Consider the following 20,948-nt stretch of genomic DNA (forward strand, 5'->3'; position numbering starts at 1 on the left):
TACATGCTGGATCACCTTGCTTTTATGCCTTAATACAGTTAGCAAGGAACCTCTAATTTTCTGCATATAGTTTATCTGGGAAAGAGCTCTCTAATTTTCACATTTGTCGAGAGGAAAAAAGGATGGCAGAGCCGGGGTGGAGGAATAACTGGATGAGGTTTTAATACCTCAAAATGATAATGATAAGGATTAATAAGAAAAAGAGGTGGTTCAGAAAACACAAATACAAATTAGTGGGTATTAGTGGGTCTTCAGCTTGTGGAAAAACAATTGAAAAACTGATTTAATATAATAAAAGTATGGGCTTAGTCTTCAACTCACTTTCTCCTTTGTCATGTATTAAATTTATGAAAATTCTTTATTTAAATTTTGACAATAAAAATTAAAATGTATAAATTATAGAGGCCATTCTAGATTTTCAAGTTAAGTGACTGAATGTCTTAAGTCTGTTTCACACTGATGAAGTCCTTGAACATTAACCATCAATCTCAAAGGTACTAAACTAGACAGTCTCTTCTTCTAGTCTTTTTTTAAAATTTGGATAAGTTTCTCTACTTTATTCCAGGCTTTTGAATGTACATGCATAGTTGGAAGCAGCTTCATAGGTTTCTGTCATATAAGGAGTCATGCTGTCAAAGAAAAAATATGAATCAAATATTTTCTTAATATTCCCTCTAACAGACTGTTTTTCTTTTAGTTTTAAAGTGCCAGGAATGACCAAGTACACTTGGAAAAATGGTTTGCTGAAATTTTTTTTTTCTTTGTCCTAGTGAAGCTTTAGTTGGTTGGTAGGTAGATTTATGTATCACTTCAAAAGAGGCTGTTGGTAGAGTATCCCAAATAAACTGAAGTAATGCTATGAAGAGTGGACACATGAATAGCACAGATGTTGCAATAATGTGAACTTGTTTCCCTTTCTTTATTTCTGAACATTTTTATGTCTTACGATGGCATTCTGAATTCCCACCACCCATAAAACCAGGCAACTTGATACTTGTACCTTCAGTAGTTTGTACTCAGTAATTCAGATCAGGAAAAGATAACTCTCTAAGATATAGGGTTGAGGACTCACTTCCATGAACATGTTCTGCAAGTTGACAGTGGCATTAATGACAATTTATGGAAGCAAAATTCTTTTTATCTAGTTTATTAATTTGCTAAGTAAACTTTAAAAATTATTTACTGGAGTCAAGATGAGAGCACTGAAACTAGACATATTCAGAGTTCTAATCTGTGTAAATTTTCTAGAGGCCGGAAGTCAGCAGAATTGGAGAAAGTGCAAGAAAAAAAAAAAAAACCCTAAACTTTGCTTTGAATGAGGTTTTGCAGAACTATGAAAGAATATTAGAAATGTATGACTGGTATGGCTTAAACCTTTAAAATTTCAGGTTTAAAGCAAATGAAAGAGCATACTTAATAAAGACAGAAAGAACCTTAGCATTTCATTAATCCAAGAGAAGGTCGTAATTTTTGCTGAGTGCAAAATTAGTATCGATGTTTCTTTTCTCCTGGAAACTTTGCTGATAACTACCAGTAATTGCACATTCCATATAGCCTGGCTCTTAAAGGCTGGACTACTTACAGGAATGATTAATAGTGTAGAGAATTCTCTAATTTTTTCAATTTTAGAGATAACATAAAAATCAATCTGGGTATAAATATTAATGAGCACCACATTTAAATGTAAGCCACAGTGTAAATAAAAATTTTAAAGAAATACAAACAATAAAATGCATTTGATATCTTTCTCCATATTCACTTTACCAATGTCTGCTAATGTGCCTCTATTTTTCATTTCAAGCCTGAATTAAATGCTAAATTTAATAAGGCTGATTGAATCTTTATTTTTAATCTAAAACTTTTAGGACTTTATGTCTAGATCTATCACTTTGGACTTCAAGGCAATGTTTGTTGTCCTTATTTTATTTTTCATAGCCATCTGCTTAGAAGTAGAGGAAGGAAGGAGATGAAAAGCATGAAAAAATAAAAAAGAAGATAAGAATGAAAGGAAAGAGGGAGAAAGAGAGGGAGGGAAAAGAAGGAACACATTGACCTCTGCTGTTTTCACCTCCTCCTTCTCTCTCATCTCTTGGTGTATGAGTGTAGAAAGAGAGCCTTGATTAGGGTTGGACATGTCATTTAACAATCAGCTTACTTATCTTACACAGTAGCAAGCACTTCACCGTGAGGACTCTTTATGTGAGATGATTCACAAGAGTGTTTCATAGATGAATCATAAACAATTAAACCATAAACACGTAGATGCTGTTGATTTGTATAAATCTCCTAATGAGGTCTTTTTTATAGTCTACATGGAATAGTCCATGAAGAAGCCTCATCATACCTAAGGAACATGTTCTCCGAGCAATGGCTACTTCAAATCCATCTGTAAATAAATTCAGGGAAGATAAAATATACCATGGGTTATATAGGGAATGCTCTTAGACAAAGAGATTGATTGAAAGGATCATCTTCTCTATACCCCTAGTATCATTGTGGAAGAAACAACTGTCTAGGAGCACTGTAGATATTCCTGAGTTCTTGAGTAGTAGCCAAGTTAAACCGTTGGCCATCTTCTAAATTTGTCTCTTCAGCTCAGATTTTCAGAAGAAAGCTTTCACATTAAGGAGATCATGAGATAAGAGAAATTCTCAACCCTTTCAGATCCGATCCCTTTTCATAACAAGTATCCTAAAAATAATTCATAGGCAATATATCTCATCTACAAACATAATTTATAAATCTATATAATGCTCATTTATAATATAATATACAATAAAAAGAAATAAATAGATGACAGAATGATCTACATTTCCATGTGTAAATATACTCCAGGTACAAGTGCAATAGAAAACTTAATGAAGTAGATAGATGTCTGCACTTAAACACAAAATCATCATACTCAGCAGCTAGACAATGTAAACTAATCCAGAGGTTTTGTTTTGGCAACAAAAATACCATAATACCGTGAATGATGTTGATCAATGTCATCATTTTCTAAGCTGGTGAACAAGTCTTAATAAAGCTTTAGAAAATATAAAAAGTACAATTTTTCTTTATTATACAGTACTTGCCTTCTGGAGAAAGCAATGTGTATTAAAATAGATTAAAATATTAGTTTTAATTTGCAAAGTAGAGTTGGATTCATGTAGGTGACATCGCTATTGATGGTGATCTCAGCAGAAGACACAAGGTTTCTCACAGAGGGAAAAATCAGCTTTCTGAGTTGGAGATTTTTGTCTTAACTCCAATCAGACACTTTGTAGTACTGGGGAGAAGGGAGTACAATAGACATGAAAGTGAAGACAGCTAAAGAGGAGCCCAGCTCCAGGTTTTCTTTTCATGGCTCTCAAGTCCCAACTTTCTCCCACATGGTAACACAGGTTGACCCCTTCAGCAGCAACTGGTCCAAAGCAATTCTGGTACTTAGGTCAAGTCAGTCATTCGTGAACATTATTTGTACTTCCTCAGACCTGTATATATAATATGTAAGTAGCAGTACATCACTTTTCCAATATCAGTAGGCTACCTCAATTAAAAATTCCTTAGAGAATGGAATGGAGGTTGTTGCTAGCCCCAAACATATCTAACCAGCAATAGAGAGGTGGATTGGTATAGTAGCTTAGAGTCAGACAAATCTGTTTTCAGATCTTAACTTTGCAGATGACTGAATGTTCAATACATTACTAAGTCACTCTGAAGTTTTCTATATGTACTTCATGAGGCTGCCATAAGGATTAAACAAAGCTTAACTAGTGGACTCTAGCCTGCTTCATTCATTCTGTTCTTTTATGAAATACCCCAGGAATAGAAATAGAAAACTCAAAGAAGATGTGAGGATAGGAAACAGAAGTCAGAAGGAAAAGTAAATTTTCCTGGGAGAGAAGAAAGAAAAGAAGGGTATCAAACTGAAAAAGACATGATAAATTTAAGACCTAATTCCACTCTCAAAATTAAGATTTTGTTCTTTTATTTGTCCAGGCAAGAAGTAACTAGAGCTCTTGATTATATGAAGGAGATAAGAGGGAGATCATTGTTCTCATCACTTACTATTTAGATTTGATGTGTATCCCCACCCACCTTTTTAAATAATGGGCTTAAAAGGAATAATGATACCTGGGAATACTTTTTGTTAGACTAACATCACTGTGGTTTTTGGAACATCTTACAATATGTGGCTAATCTGCTTAAATTTCACAATTTAAAATTGACATTGACAGTAAAAAAAAAATATTTTCTAGAAAGAGAAGAATAAAATCTCATGATATTATAAAAATAAACATTGGGGGACTTCCCTGGTAGCACAGTGGTTAAGAATCCGCCTGCCAATGCAGGGGACATGGGTTTGAGCCTTGGTCCAGGAAGATCTCACATGCCGCAGAGCAACTAAGCCCATGCGCCACAGCTACTGAGCCTGAGCTCTAGAGCCTGCGAGCCACAACTACTGAGCCCGCGCCTAGAGCCCATGCTCTGCAACAAGAGAAGCCACTGCATTGAGAAGCCCATGCACTGCAATGTAGAGTAGCCCCTGCTCGCTGCAACTAGAGAAAGCCCGCGCACAGCAACGAAGACCCAACACAGCCAAAAATAAATAAATAAATAAACAAACATTGAAATTTAGACTTGTAGTGAGAAAAAAATTGCGTAAGTCAAGAATTAATTCTGCCCTAAGAATAATAATTAATCCTGCTCCCAAATAGAGTTTGGGCTTACTAGGAAGGGAACCCTCATTGATTCATTTATTAAATTTTTTTTTTTAATTTCTACTTTAGGTTAGGTTTTGTGCTAAGTGCTGGGAATCCAGTGATGAATAAGGTTATAATACCTGCCTACAAGGAGATAACATCCAATGCTAAGTACACTCTTTAGAAACAAAAATGTATGGATTTTTACATCTAGTTTATCCACATAGGCATACTTTCTACTGCTTTTTCAGTTTTGCTTTTTGTGTTATGTACCATTCATGTGAAGACCAAGCATAAAATTCCTTTAGTTACAAAAATACATTAAAAAGGAAAAATAAGCAACTCACAGAAATGAAAATAAGTTGAGGTGGTTTATGTAAAGCTTTTTTGTTTGTTTTTTTTCAGAACTAGAAAGTAAAATTGTCAGGTAATTTGTCATGTGCAGTAATCTTCAAGGTGACTTTGGCACAGCAGTCTACAAATTTCGTATGGATCACAGTACAAAATAATTCCTATTAAGGTTATCAGGAAATTTTAGACTGTCAAACATCCTTCATGGCAATCCCTGCCTTTAAGTGTTAGAACATCACACTGTGATGGCTTATAATGAATAAACCCTGGAGTATTTTAGTTGAATTTTATTCTGATGCTTGGAACTAATGACTCACTCCAGTGGGTATTGCTAGAAATTTAAGGCCTTCAAATAAAAACGAAGTATGATGGTATTTCTCACCTCAAAACTCACAGTCACAGTCTCTCGCACCCTCACTCCCAAGCCAGAGCAGTGATTTAGATGTGACAAGGTTCCTGAGAGGTTGGAAATTTTCAGCTGACTAGTTTTTAAATGACAAATTTAGTTTTACTGTTCACTTGAATTCTGAAAGAATTTCATATTGAATAACACATGGGGAACTTAATTGGAAATATACTAGAAATCATAGCTTTGTTCTCAATGGACTTATTAGATATTTGTTTCATTCTTTAATTTCAGCAAAAACCAGCGTTTCAGGAAGTATCCAAGAGATAAAATTGGGATTGATATAAAAATTGTTGCTTAAATTCAAATGAAAATAGTCACCGTATATACTTGTTTCTAGAAAAGTTATTGTTCATAAATCCCTGTTTCCTTCCAAAGAGTCTCTATAAAGTGACCTCTTATTACATGTCCTTAAAATATATTATCAGGTTTCTATTGGATATAGTTACTCAACTTGACAAAGTGTTATTGAAGTTTCACCATATAAGGCAGAGTGTTAGGTGCTGGAGTCCCCAACATACCTGTGATATGGCCCTTATTTTCAATTTGGTCACAGTCTATCTGGATTTCATGAGAGGGACAGATCTGTCCCTTGAAACCAACATTAAACACAGACTTCCCTCTCTATGTGGATCATACATGAGCTACAAAGACACAGTCTTTCTTTGCTCTGAAAAGGCAAGGTTTATATGCCAATGTGTGATTTGACTCATAAGACATTTTAAGCCAAAAATATATCTTTTAGCTTTGCTGTGACAAACTTTGAGAAGTGGCAGATGTTTATTTTTCTTATATTCCATGGTCCAATTTACCTTTCTTTTGATGTTCTGTGTTACGGACTTGAATTCTGGTTTGTAAGAACAGAAAGGCAAGAAAGAAAGGAGGGCCACAGGATTTGGAACACTTATCTGGACCTTATCTAGAAGGTCAAAACTCATTGTTAAGAATTTTTTCAACTGATTCAACTTAAAAAGAAAATGTGATGTCTCTTGGGATTGAAAAAAATAATCATTAATTTTGCTCCCTTATCTTTGGTATCGATATGTACACTACATACAGGTATTCATAAGAAATAAGTTAAAAATCAACTAAGTAAGTAAACAAGAAGTCTCAAGTTTAGTAACTAATGTTGAAATATTTGGTGCAACCCTTTTTGCAAAAATATTATTATCATATGGAAAGTTGAATTTTACTTCCTAACTATATGCTTTAATGGACACACACACACACAGACACAAACACACACAAACAAAGATATTTCAAATATAAAAGACAGAAAAGGGAGAGTAATTTGTAGTAATACATTTTTTTCTTATAGAAAATGCATGCCTTTGATACATTTCTAGTTGTACCACTAGATGGAGCTCCTTGCTAGAAAGTCACCTATCTCTCACCAAAGGAACTACTTGAGGAAAAAATAAATATGTATTGTTTTTCATTATATATTTCGTTAGAAATATGAAAAAATTAAACTTTAAAATGTAAACTAAATGTTTAATAAAATTTTCTTAAAGTTGACTAACCTACCTGGGAGTGAGATTACACATGAATATTTGAACACTAACAAATTTCAGAAAATTTCCAATTGCCCTTTAGTGAAAAATGTGGATCAACCCTCAGAAAAATAGTCTGAAAATTTTTGGTCCCACAGAACATGTGTCTCTTACCAATTCATAGATACTACTGTCATGGGTATCCAGAGTGTATACGTTCCATTCTTATAAAAATAATACTCTAAAAAATTACAAATTGCAATGACAGACTGTAAGGAGATGGATGAGGATGGTTTATGGAGACTCCTGTTAAAAGCATAAGCAAGTAATCAGCACAATTATGAACAATAGGGCACCATGTTCTCAAGAACTGAGCAGTCTGGTGGAGAGATGCACATTGATCTTTGTTCCTAGTACTTTGCATACTGACTGCAATTATCATATGACCAAGAGATATCATAAAAAATATAACTTAATAGAAAGAGGTGATGAGTGAAAGTGGACTTTGTGGTCAAGATGCCCTAATTCAGAAAATGCCCATGATCACAGAGTTACCTTCACCTGCTCAGTCAAGGAGTGATTCCAAGCCCATAACAAGTTTACAGCCCAGCAGAAAAAAGTCTTGTCAGGCTAACCATTCATTTATCTATTCATCCATCCCAGCAGTGGTATCACTGAGGGCCTATAGTTTGGAAGGCACTATGCTATTTCATGAAAATGACAAGCACTATTCCTTATAAATTCTACACTAGAGGTATGAATAGATCCTGATGAAGTAGAGAAGGGATTGACAAAAGGTGCCCAGATTGGTAGTAAAATGCTTTGTCAAGAAGGGGATACTTGAACAGGCTCTGGAAGCATATTTAGAGAGATTAGCGATAAAGATACTGAAAAAAAGAAGAAAAATAATTGGGTTGCATTGAATTGCATACAGGTATAAAGATAAGTGAAATTTAATAAAGTGAGTTATGAAAATAAAATGTGTGACTTAGTTATTATGTCATCTCTATTGAAATCCTAGCCTGGATGTAACTATGTGGAAGACTTGATGGTGAGAGTTCTAGGATGGGAGCACTCCTGCTTATCTCTCTTTAACCTAGAATATGTTCTTCATGAGTGTTTGAGGCTCTAGCCCCTAAATCTGAGATGCTTTTCTCAGAAAACTACAGATGTCTGAGTCTTTTCTTCTTTTTTTTTTTTTTTTTTTTTGTGTGGTACGCGGGCCTCTCACTGTTGTGGCCTCTCCCGTTGCGGAGCACAGGCTCCGGACGCGCAGGCTCAGAGGCCATGGCTCACGGGCCGAGCCACTCCGCGGCATGTGGGATCTTCCCGGACCGGGGCATGAACCCGTGTCCCCTGCATCAGCAGGCAGACTCTTAACCACTGTGCCACCAGGGAAGCCCTGAGTCTTTTATTCTTACAGACTCTCATGATATGTTCAATGATAAGACTGGGAGATAAAACATTAAGAAAGAAATATTTGGAAAAGTCTTTGGGACCACCACTTCATGACCAGGTATGCCCATCATAGCTCGTCTCTATATGGGAAGAATTGAAGAGTATGGGAAGGTAGTCACCAGGAAAGCAGGCATTGTTTTTGTTTTTGGCTCTGGGAAGCCAGAACAGAGAGTAATAGGGACAAGGACAGTTCAGTTAATATCTTGTAGTATAGATCATTGTGATGATTCGTAAAAAAATCATTCTATTAGAAATGTCTTTGTTTTTTGTCTATTAATGGTGGGAAAAATACTGGTGTTAGAAGGTCTGTTGGCAGCTATGATCTGAACCCGGAGCTCCTCAAGCGTCCTAGGAAAATATTGTGCTCTTCAGTGCATTTAGAGGTGGCTTTTGGCAGAGATTGGGCTTCTCAATTCCTGGATGATGAGGGAAAGTCTAGGTAGGATGGAGATTTGGGAGAGGGATGTAGAAAGCAGTAAGAAGGGAAATGATAGTAAAACAGAGCTTGATTTTGTCTATCTTAATGCTTGCTTAGAGTCCAGTACTAAAGTCTAATAAAATATTTGGTCCTTCTGGCTCTAAAACCAATGCTCTTTTCATTATTACACTAAGTGAGAGAGAGAAATAATTGCAACTATAGGAAGGAAAGGAGAGAATAAAGACATATTTCATGTTGACAGAGGAACTAGTTATGTTAGCACTTCAGACTAGAACATAAATGATACAGAACAAAACTCAGACTCTCTTCCTTTATCCCATGGATGCCCTCCACATATTAGTCACATTGTCCTAAATAGGTTCTAGGGCCTAATCTTCATTCATCCATTATTCAGCGTTCATTGAGGCACTGTAGTAGACTTCTTAAGAAATCTAGTCTGGACACGATTCCCTTGGCTTGGAGTATTTCTGAAAATTAGCCATCTATGTGCTGTCCCAGGAGGAAAAAACAAAAACTCTCCAATTATCCCTTTGCCTTGTGTTAATCCATCAAACATAAGTATTCTTAAGTGGAAGTCACTCATTTCTGGCATCTTGACAAATCATCTGTGTAACCACACTTTGAACTGCAATATTGTACAACAAAGGAGATGATCTTGGAATGAATATTTTAGAAAAGCATATGAAAACATATTTTCAACCACTTATAACCATCATTTTTTTTAACAGAGGAGAAAAAGAAATACAATTTTGCAGTGACGGTTGTTTAGACGAATCACTCTTTCCTTCCTCTTCCTAATCTCTCCTCTATGACAATATAATATAAATATGGGAAATGACATAAGAGATTTAGTTCCTATACTATGAGGTAAGCTGGTCAGCCTGTAATAAGATAACTGAATTTTCATTCTATCAAGAATCTGAAGAGTTGAGAATCTCCAGTGTGGAAAGTAAAGAATAATAAGGAAAAGAAAGGTGAGGTGGGCTAACCACTGGGATTTATGGGTTAAATCTAAGAATATTGACTCACTGTTTTGGGGATCTTACAAATGCTTGTCTCCATAGACAGAAAGTTAGCAAATACCTTTCATATTGCTTATATAATTCATTATCTTTTCTAAACTAATGAAATTACTCTTTGGCATCCCTTCTAATTAAGATCGTCTACTTATCTGAAATATCAGAATCTCCAGCCAGGGATCTAAGATAATTTGATTACGGACAAGAACTTTTTATGGTACAGAGTAAAACTGGTTTGTATTTGATAGTAGAAAATCTGCCATTATTTGGGAACTCATCACTATAACAGCTGTTTGACAACAGAAAGTGTTTATTGATACTGACTCTATATGGCTAAATATTAAATTAATACTGAACCAATCAGCCATCCAGCTAAAAAGAAAAATGAAAATTGCAATGTTATTTTCTTGCTTTTTTTTTTTTTTCTTTTTTTTTGCGGTTCGTGGGCCTCTCACTGTTGTGGCCTCTCCTGCTGTGGAGCACAGGCTCCGGACGTGCAGGCTCAGCGGCCATGGCTCACAGGCCCAGCTGCTCTGCGGCATGTGGGATCTTCCCGGACCTGGGCACGAACCTGTATCCCCTGCATTGGCAGGCAGACTCCCAACCACTGCGCCTCCAGGGAAGCCCTCTTGCTTTTTCAATATAATTTGAAGCCATCAAAATTCGATGGAACCTCAGAATTAAAACACATTACACAAATGTGTTCAGTAGAGAATAAAATATACAGGGGAAGTGAACAGGAACCAGAAAAGCATTTATTAGGCAAAGCTATTCTAAACTGGCAAAGGTGAACTTCTGCTGCATAGAAATTGGGAATTGACATTGTTTAATGTCAACAAAAGAGATGCCAAATACTTTCTTTACAAAGGCCAGAGAGAAATAATTTGCCATGGGAACCTTACCCAATACAGACAAAGGATGTGTTTCCATTCCAGTCAGGAACCCTTTGAGATCTAATTCTTTGTAAAGTGTAAGAGAGGTCACATGCCTGTCTTCATTCCTTACTTTAATTTTACCAAAAACTTGAGTATTTATTGTGTATCAGGCACTAAGCTAGATGATAGGAATACCTTTGACTTGGAATACTGTGCTGGATATACAGGAAGAAGAACACATAGACTTTTCTATGTCCCATTTTTCTATTGTTATTTCATTGAATAAAACAACCATTGGTGTAGGCCATGGTAATCATTGTACGCACAACTAGGAAAGAGAAAGTGCTGCCAGTTGAGCTACGACAAGCTCAGATTTTTAAAGCATGTTGCAATTTCAGGGGAAATGTTCCTTTTAAATGTGAAAAAAAAAGTGAATTACAGCGTGTCTCTCTCACAAGGGTGATACAAGGGCCAAGTGTATTTGAGTAGTTCACAAACCCAGCATTTTCTATCGAGTGTTCTATGAAACAAGCAGCTATGCATATACACTTGAATGAGTGTATCTGAGAAACATCAACAACTGCATAGACAACAAAATACCCCATGCTCAGAGACGTCTGGGAAATGATAAATTAAACAACATTAAACTCTACTGTAGAATATCATAATGTCTTTTTCTTTCATGGAATATGTGATGGTATTAGGGCTCACTAGAAAGCATGAATGCATTCAGAATTTAATGGAAAACAAGTCCAAATTTATATCAATTGCTTCTCTAATTTATATCAATTTCTTCTCTAATTTTTTTGTACCAGTTTCTAAGAAACACAACAAAGTTAAAATATAAGTAAAGTGCACACTCTCTCTTCCTTTGTAGTATGTCTATGCCAGAGTTCATGCAACTTTCCTTCCCTATTGGTACGAGTTGGGCAATAAGGAGAACTCAAAGATACCTCTTTGTTCTTGAGGAACACTTACGAATATTTCCATCCTCTTGTTCCCTGGGAAGCAATCGCCATTAGAATATACTCCTCCTCCTTGCTCTGCCTCTTAGTCATTCCTCTCCACAGGGAAGCATATGTTTTCTCTCTAGATGGGAGGCGGGTGCTGTTGCAAGGTCTGGACTGTTTGTGTAGGGAGGGTGTTAGCAAGTCCATGTGGCCCCACACTTAAACAACGTACTCCAGCCTAGGTTTTATCTGTAATAAACCTCCAATTTTATCTCTAACTCTTGTATCTCTTTGTTGGTTCTAAACTCTGGCATAGAAGAGAGAAGTCTTATTGCTTAACCCCAAAGCTTCAGAGTTTTTTTACATTAAAAAACTTTACATTAAAAGTGCCTGAGAGAGTGCGACCCAAGCAGATAACTCTTTACTATGTACACTCTGAACCTTACCTGGCACCTCCCAGCCTTCAAAGAGTATCTTTTTTTTGAATTTTAGAATTTTATTTACTTTTTTATACAGCAGGTTCTTATTAGTTATCCATTTTATACATATTAGTGTGTATATGTCAATCCCAATCTCCCAGAAGATACATGTAGGTACTACTCAAAAGGTAAGCGTAAATTAAGAGGAACTGTAGAGGCCCACGGATCTAAAATCCCACACAAAGACTCTTAAAAGAGCATTAGTTTACACAAGCTTTCCTAGAATAATCCATTCATTCCTACTGAGGCCTCAGAGGAGATGTTTCTCTATTTTTTTCTCTACTCTCTTTATTTTGCATTATATAAAACAATAGCAACAACCAGTAACATATTGCTCTTCTTCACATTTGTATGGATTTTAGGAAGTTATTGTCTCTTTCTCAGAAGAAATAACCCACAGACAAAAAAGTAGTACCACGTTGTGAAATCTGAAAATCCCGGAAGTCAACAGCTTGAAGATACCCTCAGGAGAAGGGAAGAAAACAAGTGTTACGAGAGATGAGACAAGCTAGGGAAATGTTGATTTCAAGGCCACTGATGCAAACAGTAGGTACATTTTTCCTCTGGCACCCACTGCCACCATCTCAGTGGGGTGATTTTTGGTCTCTGATATGAAGAACTGTTTTCAAATGACATAAGAGTTGCTTTGAGGAGAGGTGCAACAAGAAAGTTTCAAGTATGGATAAGAATCACATCAAAGTCCAAAGTCAGGGAAAAAATCCACAGTGATAAGAAAGCCCAGAAGTGTCAATGTCTTGCTACTTCAACTGAATGCCTTCATTAGACCCAAGAGAGAATCTCAAAAACATTTGAGGGTTCCAATCAGCATATATATCCCGTCCCTCCACCCTGTAGGCATACTTTCTTGACTATATGCCAGAAACAGAGATAACTAAAGAGTTGAACATCCTCCAGTTGTCTGAGATACTTGATGCCACTCAAGCCATTTCCTCCCTGAGAAAATTGAAATGACAGGGGAATAGGGTGTGTGTAACCAACTCATTCCTTCACCTTCCTTCCTGAAAAGCCAGCATTTTAGGAAGAATGAGGATACCTCCTATCTTTCCATTTCTCTCCAAAAAGTTACACGGTTGTTGGTCCAGAAGAATTCTGAAAGCTCAAAGAAATATAAATGCTTCTCTTATTGTGATCTTAATAGAATTCTTAGGGACAGTTAACTTGTATCCCTCTTTTACTCTCTGAAACTTTTAATTCTTTTCCTTCAATTCTGTGCGTGTTGTGTGTAAAATCTATGAAGGGTGAGACTAGTAGATTAAAAACATCTCAGCTTTTCCTAATCTGTATAAAAGTCTAAAATAACTTCTCCTCCCTTACCACCTCCTCTTCTTTCTCCTTTGAGGGGAAGATTTCTGGCAAATTTTGGGTTGGGAAACTGCAGTCATTGTCACAAAACCTAACTGTAAATCTAGTGATTACTTTTTTTTTTTAAAATGTATTTATTTATTTATGGCCGTGTTGGGTCTTCGTTTCTGTGCAAGGGCTTTCTCTAGTTGTGCAAGCGGGGGTCACTCTTCATCGCGGTGCGCAGGCCTCTCACTATCGCGGCCTCTGTTGTTGCGGAGCACAGGCTGCAGACGCGCAGGCTCAGTAATTGTGGCTCACGGGCCCAGTTGCTCCACGGCATGTGGGATCTTCCCAGACCAGGGCTCAAACCCGTGTCCCCTGCATTGGCAGGCAGATTCTCAACCACTGCGCCACCAGGGAAGCCCCAGTGATTACTTTTGAAAGGCAATTGCAAAATAGGAATAGAACCCTCTAGAAAACAGTTAATTTTGACTGAGTCTTCCTAATATTGAGCTGTACTTTGAAGAAAATTCTTTATCAGGTTATTGACATTCTCAGTATTGGAAAAATTACTAAAGAGGAAACATTATAGGCGGCTGACATTTTCTTTTGGGGATTTTTCCCAGCATTGAAGAAAATGAATGAGGCATGTGAGAAAGCACTAATAGGTAATGTTGGCATACTGTATAAATGTAACTATGCATTATTTCTTAAAACTGTACAACATATTTTAAAAAGTGGAGATTTTAAAAGATAAAGGTCACTGTAGCATAAGGAACAGTAAAAACATGTTATAGACGCCAAGAGACTAAGAAACCAGAGTGGAAAGAGTAATTTTCCTGTCATGAGGGAAAAGTGGGCTATTTTTTCTCCATCAGCTCTGCTTCTGTATCCCTGTTTGGCCTTGGAATCCCTCTCCTTTCTCCTTATATGGGACCTGAGGGGAATTAGAATACCTGGGGCATATGTTTCCTTGGTAATGTAACCTATAATAATTTCTCTTAGGGCCGGATCCTTGTTGAAACTCAGGGCAAAGTTGTTTTGCCAGTAATTTCTGAGCCATTGACCATATTTTGCAATCTGTCCTACTTCTGTGAGATAACTTTCGAGAATGATAAAAACGAGAGTGTATTCTACGTACCTTGTGTCTCCTCCATTGTCGTCCTTGGTTTTGAGCTCAAAGAAGAAAAGTAGAATCTGTAAATACAAGATAGAGCATCTTTTATTTTTTTTCTTGTTGCTCCCCTGTCAGTGTTTCATGGTTGAGATATTTAAAATCAAGGCTAGTAAATGCAGCATCTCAAAGTACACTATGCAAACAACACTATGCACTTGTCCAAATTAATGAAATAAGAGGTTCTGTTAGAAAAACTTCAATTCCTAAGGAAGTGTTCATCTTATTTACAGCATTGTTTTGTTTAGAATAAAAATCCCAAACACTCTTTATGTGATCATCAGTGTAAGGAAATTAATTTTCTTCTTTTGAAGTTTACATGAATTATTTGTCTTATCATTTTGGAAAGCCTGGACTACAAGTCAGGCTGCTACCATGTAAAGAATGATTTTAAACAAAAACTCTTCCATTTCTCACTTGTATGAACCAAAATACAAATGACTGAAGACCTGCTGAAGAGCTCTATTCACACAGTGCAATTTGGTATGGCTATAAAGGTACTATCTGAACATAAATTTTATAAAATGCTTTAAACCCAGAGAAACATGTATTTATTTTTCCTACAAAAGTCTTCAAAGCAACCCCGAGGAGACAAATTATTGGACATGAGTCTACTTTCATTTGGAGAATATGACATAAGATCAAATTTTATTTTATTTTTTTAGAGTTTAAAAAATGATTCTTTTTCCCAGCTCCCTTCACAGTTTATTCTCTTATAAGCCTTAGTATATCCTTTATATTGTTTAGTTTATAGAACTGGCCATTAGAAGACATGAACTATAAATCACAGTATGAAACAGATTTTTTGTTGGCCAACAGAAGGGGAAAAAAAAGAGACTATAGCTGCCTTTATGCCATTTTACTCCAGGTTGGTGAGAATTATATGTAATGAAGTCCCCAACTGTAAATGGACATGGTCAGACACATATTACATTGACAAGTCAGAGGATAAAACTGATGAAAAGCATATTTTATTATTAGGGGATTTCCATTTCTAAATGCTAATGTATTTAAAAAATGATAAATTGTAAATACATAGATATATAATAACTATCATTTAAGAATATGTTTAGGTTGTGATGGCTGAGTGGTTTATAACTGTCCTGAGTAAAGGACAGTTATAAAAATCCCCAGTTGAGTATGAATATGAACAACAAAAGCTCCTCTGGACTCTATGGACAATGGATACAATATAAAAAACTAGAAAATAGACCCTGAGATACCCTCTACTTAAAATCAACTAATTCAATGGAAGGTGTTAAGAAATAGACCTTTGCTTCTCCCCTGCCCCACGTCACCCATGGGCACAAACAAGCTCAGGGCACAGGGAATTAGAATTTAGTCTATGGTAATTAAGGTCAGAGAAAGTAGAAGAAATACACCATGGTACCTGAAGCACATAACTTTTTGGGAAAAAAATCCCTTTTTTATATATATATATATATATATATATATATATATATATGGTGCAAAGTAATGGTCTTCATTTGGAGATATCATGACTTGACTTACATATTTTGCTAGAATTGAATTTTACTAAATTATAGTTTTTTGTGTTCATTTATTAATAAAGATACCTCATTAGGCAATTTGGTGTGCCTGACAAGTACTGCAACTATAATTGCCTTCAAGTTAAACCTAAACACTAGGAGATATTCATCTAAATTGAGTTAATCATAATTTAACTGCTATATACTGAGACATACCCATTACAGAATTCAGACCGTATTGGCCAAATAATAGATTACAAATACAGTATTGTCATATAAGACTGGATAATAAATTCATTTATGAGATACTTGAGAAAATATTTTAGGAAAGATTCTTAAGCTAGTTCTGATGAAGAGAAGAAATCCATTTATTCAGATTTAGATTCTTTATTTTCCAGACTCATTTTTCTAGTTCGATGGTCAATCATTTCAAAACCAACTGCAAAATTGGCTTTCAGAATACAAATAGAAACTCATGGCAACACATCCTGACTCCCACAGGTTTAACAATTACATGTCTAATTGCCCTCTGCTATGACATAAAAATAAATAGAAATGGAGCAAAATATTTTACCCCTCAATACTTTAAATAAGGACAGTTTATGGTGGGAAGTGCTTATCTGCCATGGGGGAAAATCTGCTCCCATATTTTCAAGATCCCATCTCAATTCTTCTCAAGACAGTAAATGGTTTAAGAGTCACCTTCCTAGTTAGAACAACCAAGTTGTGGGATAAGAGGACTCTTCTGTTAGAATACAGGTTTAAATATATTCGAGTATGTACTGTTTTAGCAAATATAATTTTTTATTGTGATTTCAGTAAGAAACAGTTTTGAGGTAAGCTCATACTTTCAATTTAATCCACAAATGTTTTTAGAGCCCATAGTGTTTCTTAAGCACAGTACTGGAGATTAAAATCAGGTCCAGTCACAAACCTAGAGACCCACCAACCTATGATCTTTCAGTGAAAGTTCTTTTCCTTGGGCTTCCCTGGTGGTGCAGTGGTTAGGAATCTGCCTGCCAATGCAGGGGACACGGGTTCGAGTCCTCATCCAGGAAGATCCCACATGCCCTGGAACAACTAAACCTGTGTGCCACAACTACTGAGCCTGCGCTCTAGAGCCCACAAAGCACACTACTGAGCCCGTGTGCCACAACTACTGAAGCCTGCGTGCCTAGAGCCCATGCTCCGCAACAAGAGAATCCACCACAATGAGAAACCCATGCACTGCAATGAAGGGTAGCCCCCACTCGCTGCAACTAAAGAAAGCCCGTGTAGTAATGAAGACCCAACGCAGCCATAAATAAATAAATAAAGTTCCATTAAAAAAATAAAAAATAAAGAAAAAAAGAAAGTTCTCTTCCTTAAAGCAAAGCTTACTTTATGAAGGTCACAATCCATGGACATTTAAGCACAAAGGGAATTCCAACTTGCAAAGTCAGGGACATGGAGCCATTGCTCCATACCACTCTCCACACAATCTAAATTTTTTACCTTCAAGGACAAGTTACTCCAGAACCTGGTGCCTCAATTACCCAAGAGTCTTCCCTAAAACCCCTAAACTGATCAGATTTTTTTTTTTTTTTACATCTTTATTGGAGTATAATTGCTTCACAATGGTGTGTTAGCTTCTGCTATATAAAAAAGTGAATCAGCTATATGTATACATATATCCCCATCTCCCTTCTCTCTTGCGTCTCCCTCCCACCCTCCCTATCCCACCCCTCTAGGTGGTCCTGATCAGATCTTTTCATTATATGGTTCATTTCATTCCACTTGGCAGCTGGAAAAGTCCTACCTTTATTTTAAGATCCAGATGTGGTAATACATCCTTTGAAACCTCTCTCTTCCTCAGGGAATATTGCCCCATCCACAGTTTATTGATTATGTCACTGCATTTGTATTTACCACACTATGTTGTAATTTGAACATATACAAGTCTGTCTTTCTCTCTAGAGCAAGAACCCTGTGTTATTAATATTTATATCTTTAATACTTAGTAGAGTTTCAGGCATATTTTGTCTTAAAAATATTGAATGTTGATTGAGGATGAGGTTCCCCCACTCCTTGCAAGAACTCATGCTCCAGTGGTAAAACGAGCATGGAATGAAACAACAAAAAAAGACTGTAACACAAGGATAAGAGCTAACTTTTATTAAGTCATTACTGTATGGCAAGTATTGTACTAAAATATTTTCAGGAATTATCACATAGAAACTTCATGGCAACCCTAGAAATAGTTATTATGTTTCCTGTTTTACAATTTCCTGTGAGCATTTCTCACATGATATTACCATTTCTTTGTTATTCATCAATCTAATCCATTCTAGACTGTAAGCGTTTTGAGGACATAGACTCTATCTGGCACTGTTTCATTCACAGCATCTGATACGGTGTCTACCAGCTAACAGGCAATCAAAATATTTGTTAATGCATTTGTTAGTGCATTCGTACTTTAATCAACTTTTTTCCCAGTGTATGAAATATTGTAGCATACATTTATGCAGTGCTTATGCTGTGCCAGATGCTCTTCTACATGTTTCACAAATATTAGTTCATTAAACCTTCACTACATTCTGTGAGCTAGCTTCTCTCACTGCAAACTAGGTAATGTTTTACAGGTGAGGAAACAGAGGCAAAGATAGGTAAAGCAATTTGGCCAAGGCTATATGGCTAGTTATCTATCTTGTTCCATCCCCTTACTTTCAGTCTGTATGTGTCTCTAGGTCTGAAGTGGGTCTCTTGTAGACAGCATATATATGGGTCTTGTTTTCGTATCCATTCAGCCAATCTGTATCTTTTGCTGGGAGCATTTAGTCCATTTACATTTAAGGTAATTATCGATATGTATATTCCTATTCCCATTTTCTTAATTGTTTCGGGTTCGTTATTGTAGGTCTTTTCCTTCTCTTGTGCTTCTTGCCTAGAGAAGTTCCTTTAGCAGTTGTTGTAAAGCTGGTTTGGTGGTGCTGAACTCTCTCAGCTTTTGCTTGTCTGTAAAGGTTTTAATTTCTCCATCAAGTCTGAATGAGATCCTTGCTGGGTAGAGTAATCTTGGTTGCAGGTTTTTCTCCTTCATCGCTTTAAATATGTCCTGCCACTCCCTTCTGGCTTGCAGAGTTTCTGCTGAAAGATCAGCTGTTAACCTTATGGGGATTCCCTTGTGTGTTATTTGTTGCTTTTCCCTTGCTGGTTTTAATATGTTGTCTTTGTATTTAATATTTGACAGTTTGATTAATATGTGTCTTGGCATATTTCTCCTTGGATTTATCCTGTATGGGACTCTCTGTGCTTCCTGGACTTGATGAACTATTTCCTTTCCCATATTAGGGAAGTTTTCAACTATAATCTCTTTAAATATCTTCTCAGTCCCTTTCTTTTTCTCTTCTTTTTCTGGAACCCCCTATAATTTGAATGTTGGTGCGTTTAATGTTGTCTCAGAGGTCTCTGAGACTGTCCTCAGTTCTTTTCATTCTTTTTTCTTTATTCTGCTCTGCAGTAGTTATTTCCACTATTTTATCTTCCAGGTCACTTATCTGTTCTTCTGCCTCAGTTATTCTGCTATTGATCCCATCTAGAGTATTTTAAATTTCATTTATTGTGTTGTTCATCGTTGTTTGTTTCATCTTTAGTTCTTCTAGGTCCTTGTTAAATGTTTCTTGCATTTTGTCCATTCTATTTCCAAGATTTTGGATCATATTTACTATCATTATTCTGAATTATTTTTCAGGTAGACTGCCTATTTCCTCTTCATTTGTTAGGTCTGGTGGGTTTTTATCTTGCTCCTTCATCTGCTGTGTGTTTTTCTGTCTTCTCATTTGCTTATCTAACTGTGTTTGGGGTCTCCTTTTTGCAGGCTGCAGGTTCGTAGTTCCCGTTGTTTTTGGTGTCTGTCCCCAGTGGCTAAGGTTGGTTCAGTGGGTTGTGTAGGCTTCCTGGTGGAGGGGACTAGTGCCTGTGTTCTGGTGGATGAGGCTGTATCTTGTCTTTCTGGTGGGCAGGTCCACGTCTGTTGGTGTGTTTTGGGGTGTCTGCAGACTTATTGTGATTTTAGGCAGCCTCTCTGCTAATGGGTGGGGTTGTGTTCCTGTCTTGCTAGTTGTTTGGCATAGTATGTCCAGCACTGTAGCTTGCTGGTTGTTGAGTGAAGCTGGGTGCTGGTCTTGAGATGGAGATCTCTGGGAAATTTTCACCGTTTGATATTATGTGGAGCTGAGAGGTCTCTTGTGGGCCAGTGTCCTGAAGTTGGCTCTCCCACCTCAGAGGCACAGCACTGACTCCTGGGTGCAGCACCAAGAGCCTTTCATCCACACGGCTCAGAATAAAAGGGAGAAAAATTAGAAAGAAAGAATTAGTAGAAGTAGAAAGAAAGAAAGAAAGGAGGGAGGGAGGGAGGCAGGAAGGAAGGAAAAAAAGAAAGAAGATAAAATAAAATATAATAAAGTTATTAAAATAAAAAAATAATTATTAAGAAAAAAGATTTAAAAAACAAACCAAAAAACCGGATATATAGAACCCTAGGACAAATGGTGGAAGCAAAGCTATCCAGCATAAATCTTGCTCTCAAAGTCCACCTCCTCAATTTGGGATAATTCGTTGTCTATTCATGTATTCCACAGACATCAAGTTGATTGTGGAGCTTTAATCCGCTGCTTCTGAGGCTGCTGGGAGAGATTTCCCTTTCTCTTCTATGTTCTCACAGCTCCCAGGGGCTCAGCTTTGGATTTGGCCCCGCCTCTGCGGGTAGGTCGCCGCAGGGCGTCTGTTCTTCGCTCAGACAGGACGGGGTTAAATATCACTCAGGCCGGGGGGGGGGGGGGGGGG

Source organism: Aethalodelphis obliquidens, unplaced genomic scaffold (genome assembly GCF_003676395.1).
Source record: "Aethalodelphis obliquidens isolate GAN/ISIS:26980383/991018 unplaced genomic scaffold, ASM367639v1 scaffold8, whole genome shotgun sequence".
NCBI classification, from domain to species: Eukaryota; Metazoa; Chordata; class Mammalia; order Artiodactyla; family Delphinidae; genus Aethalodelphis; species Aethalodelphis obliquidens.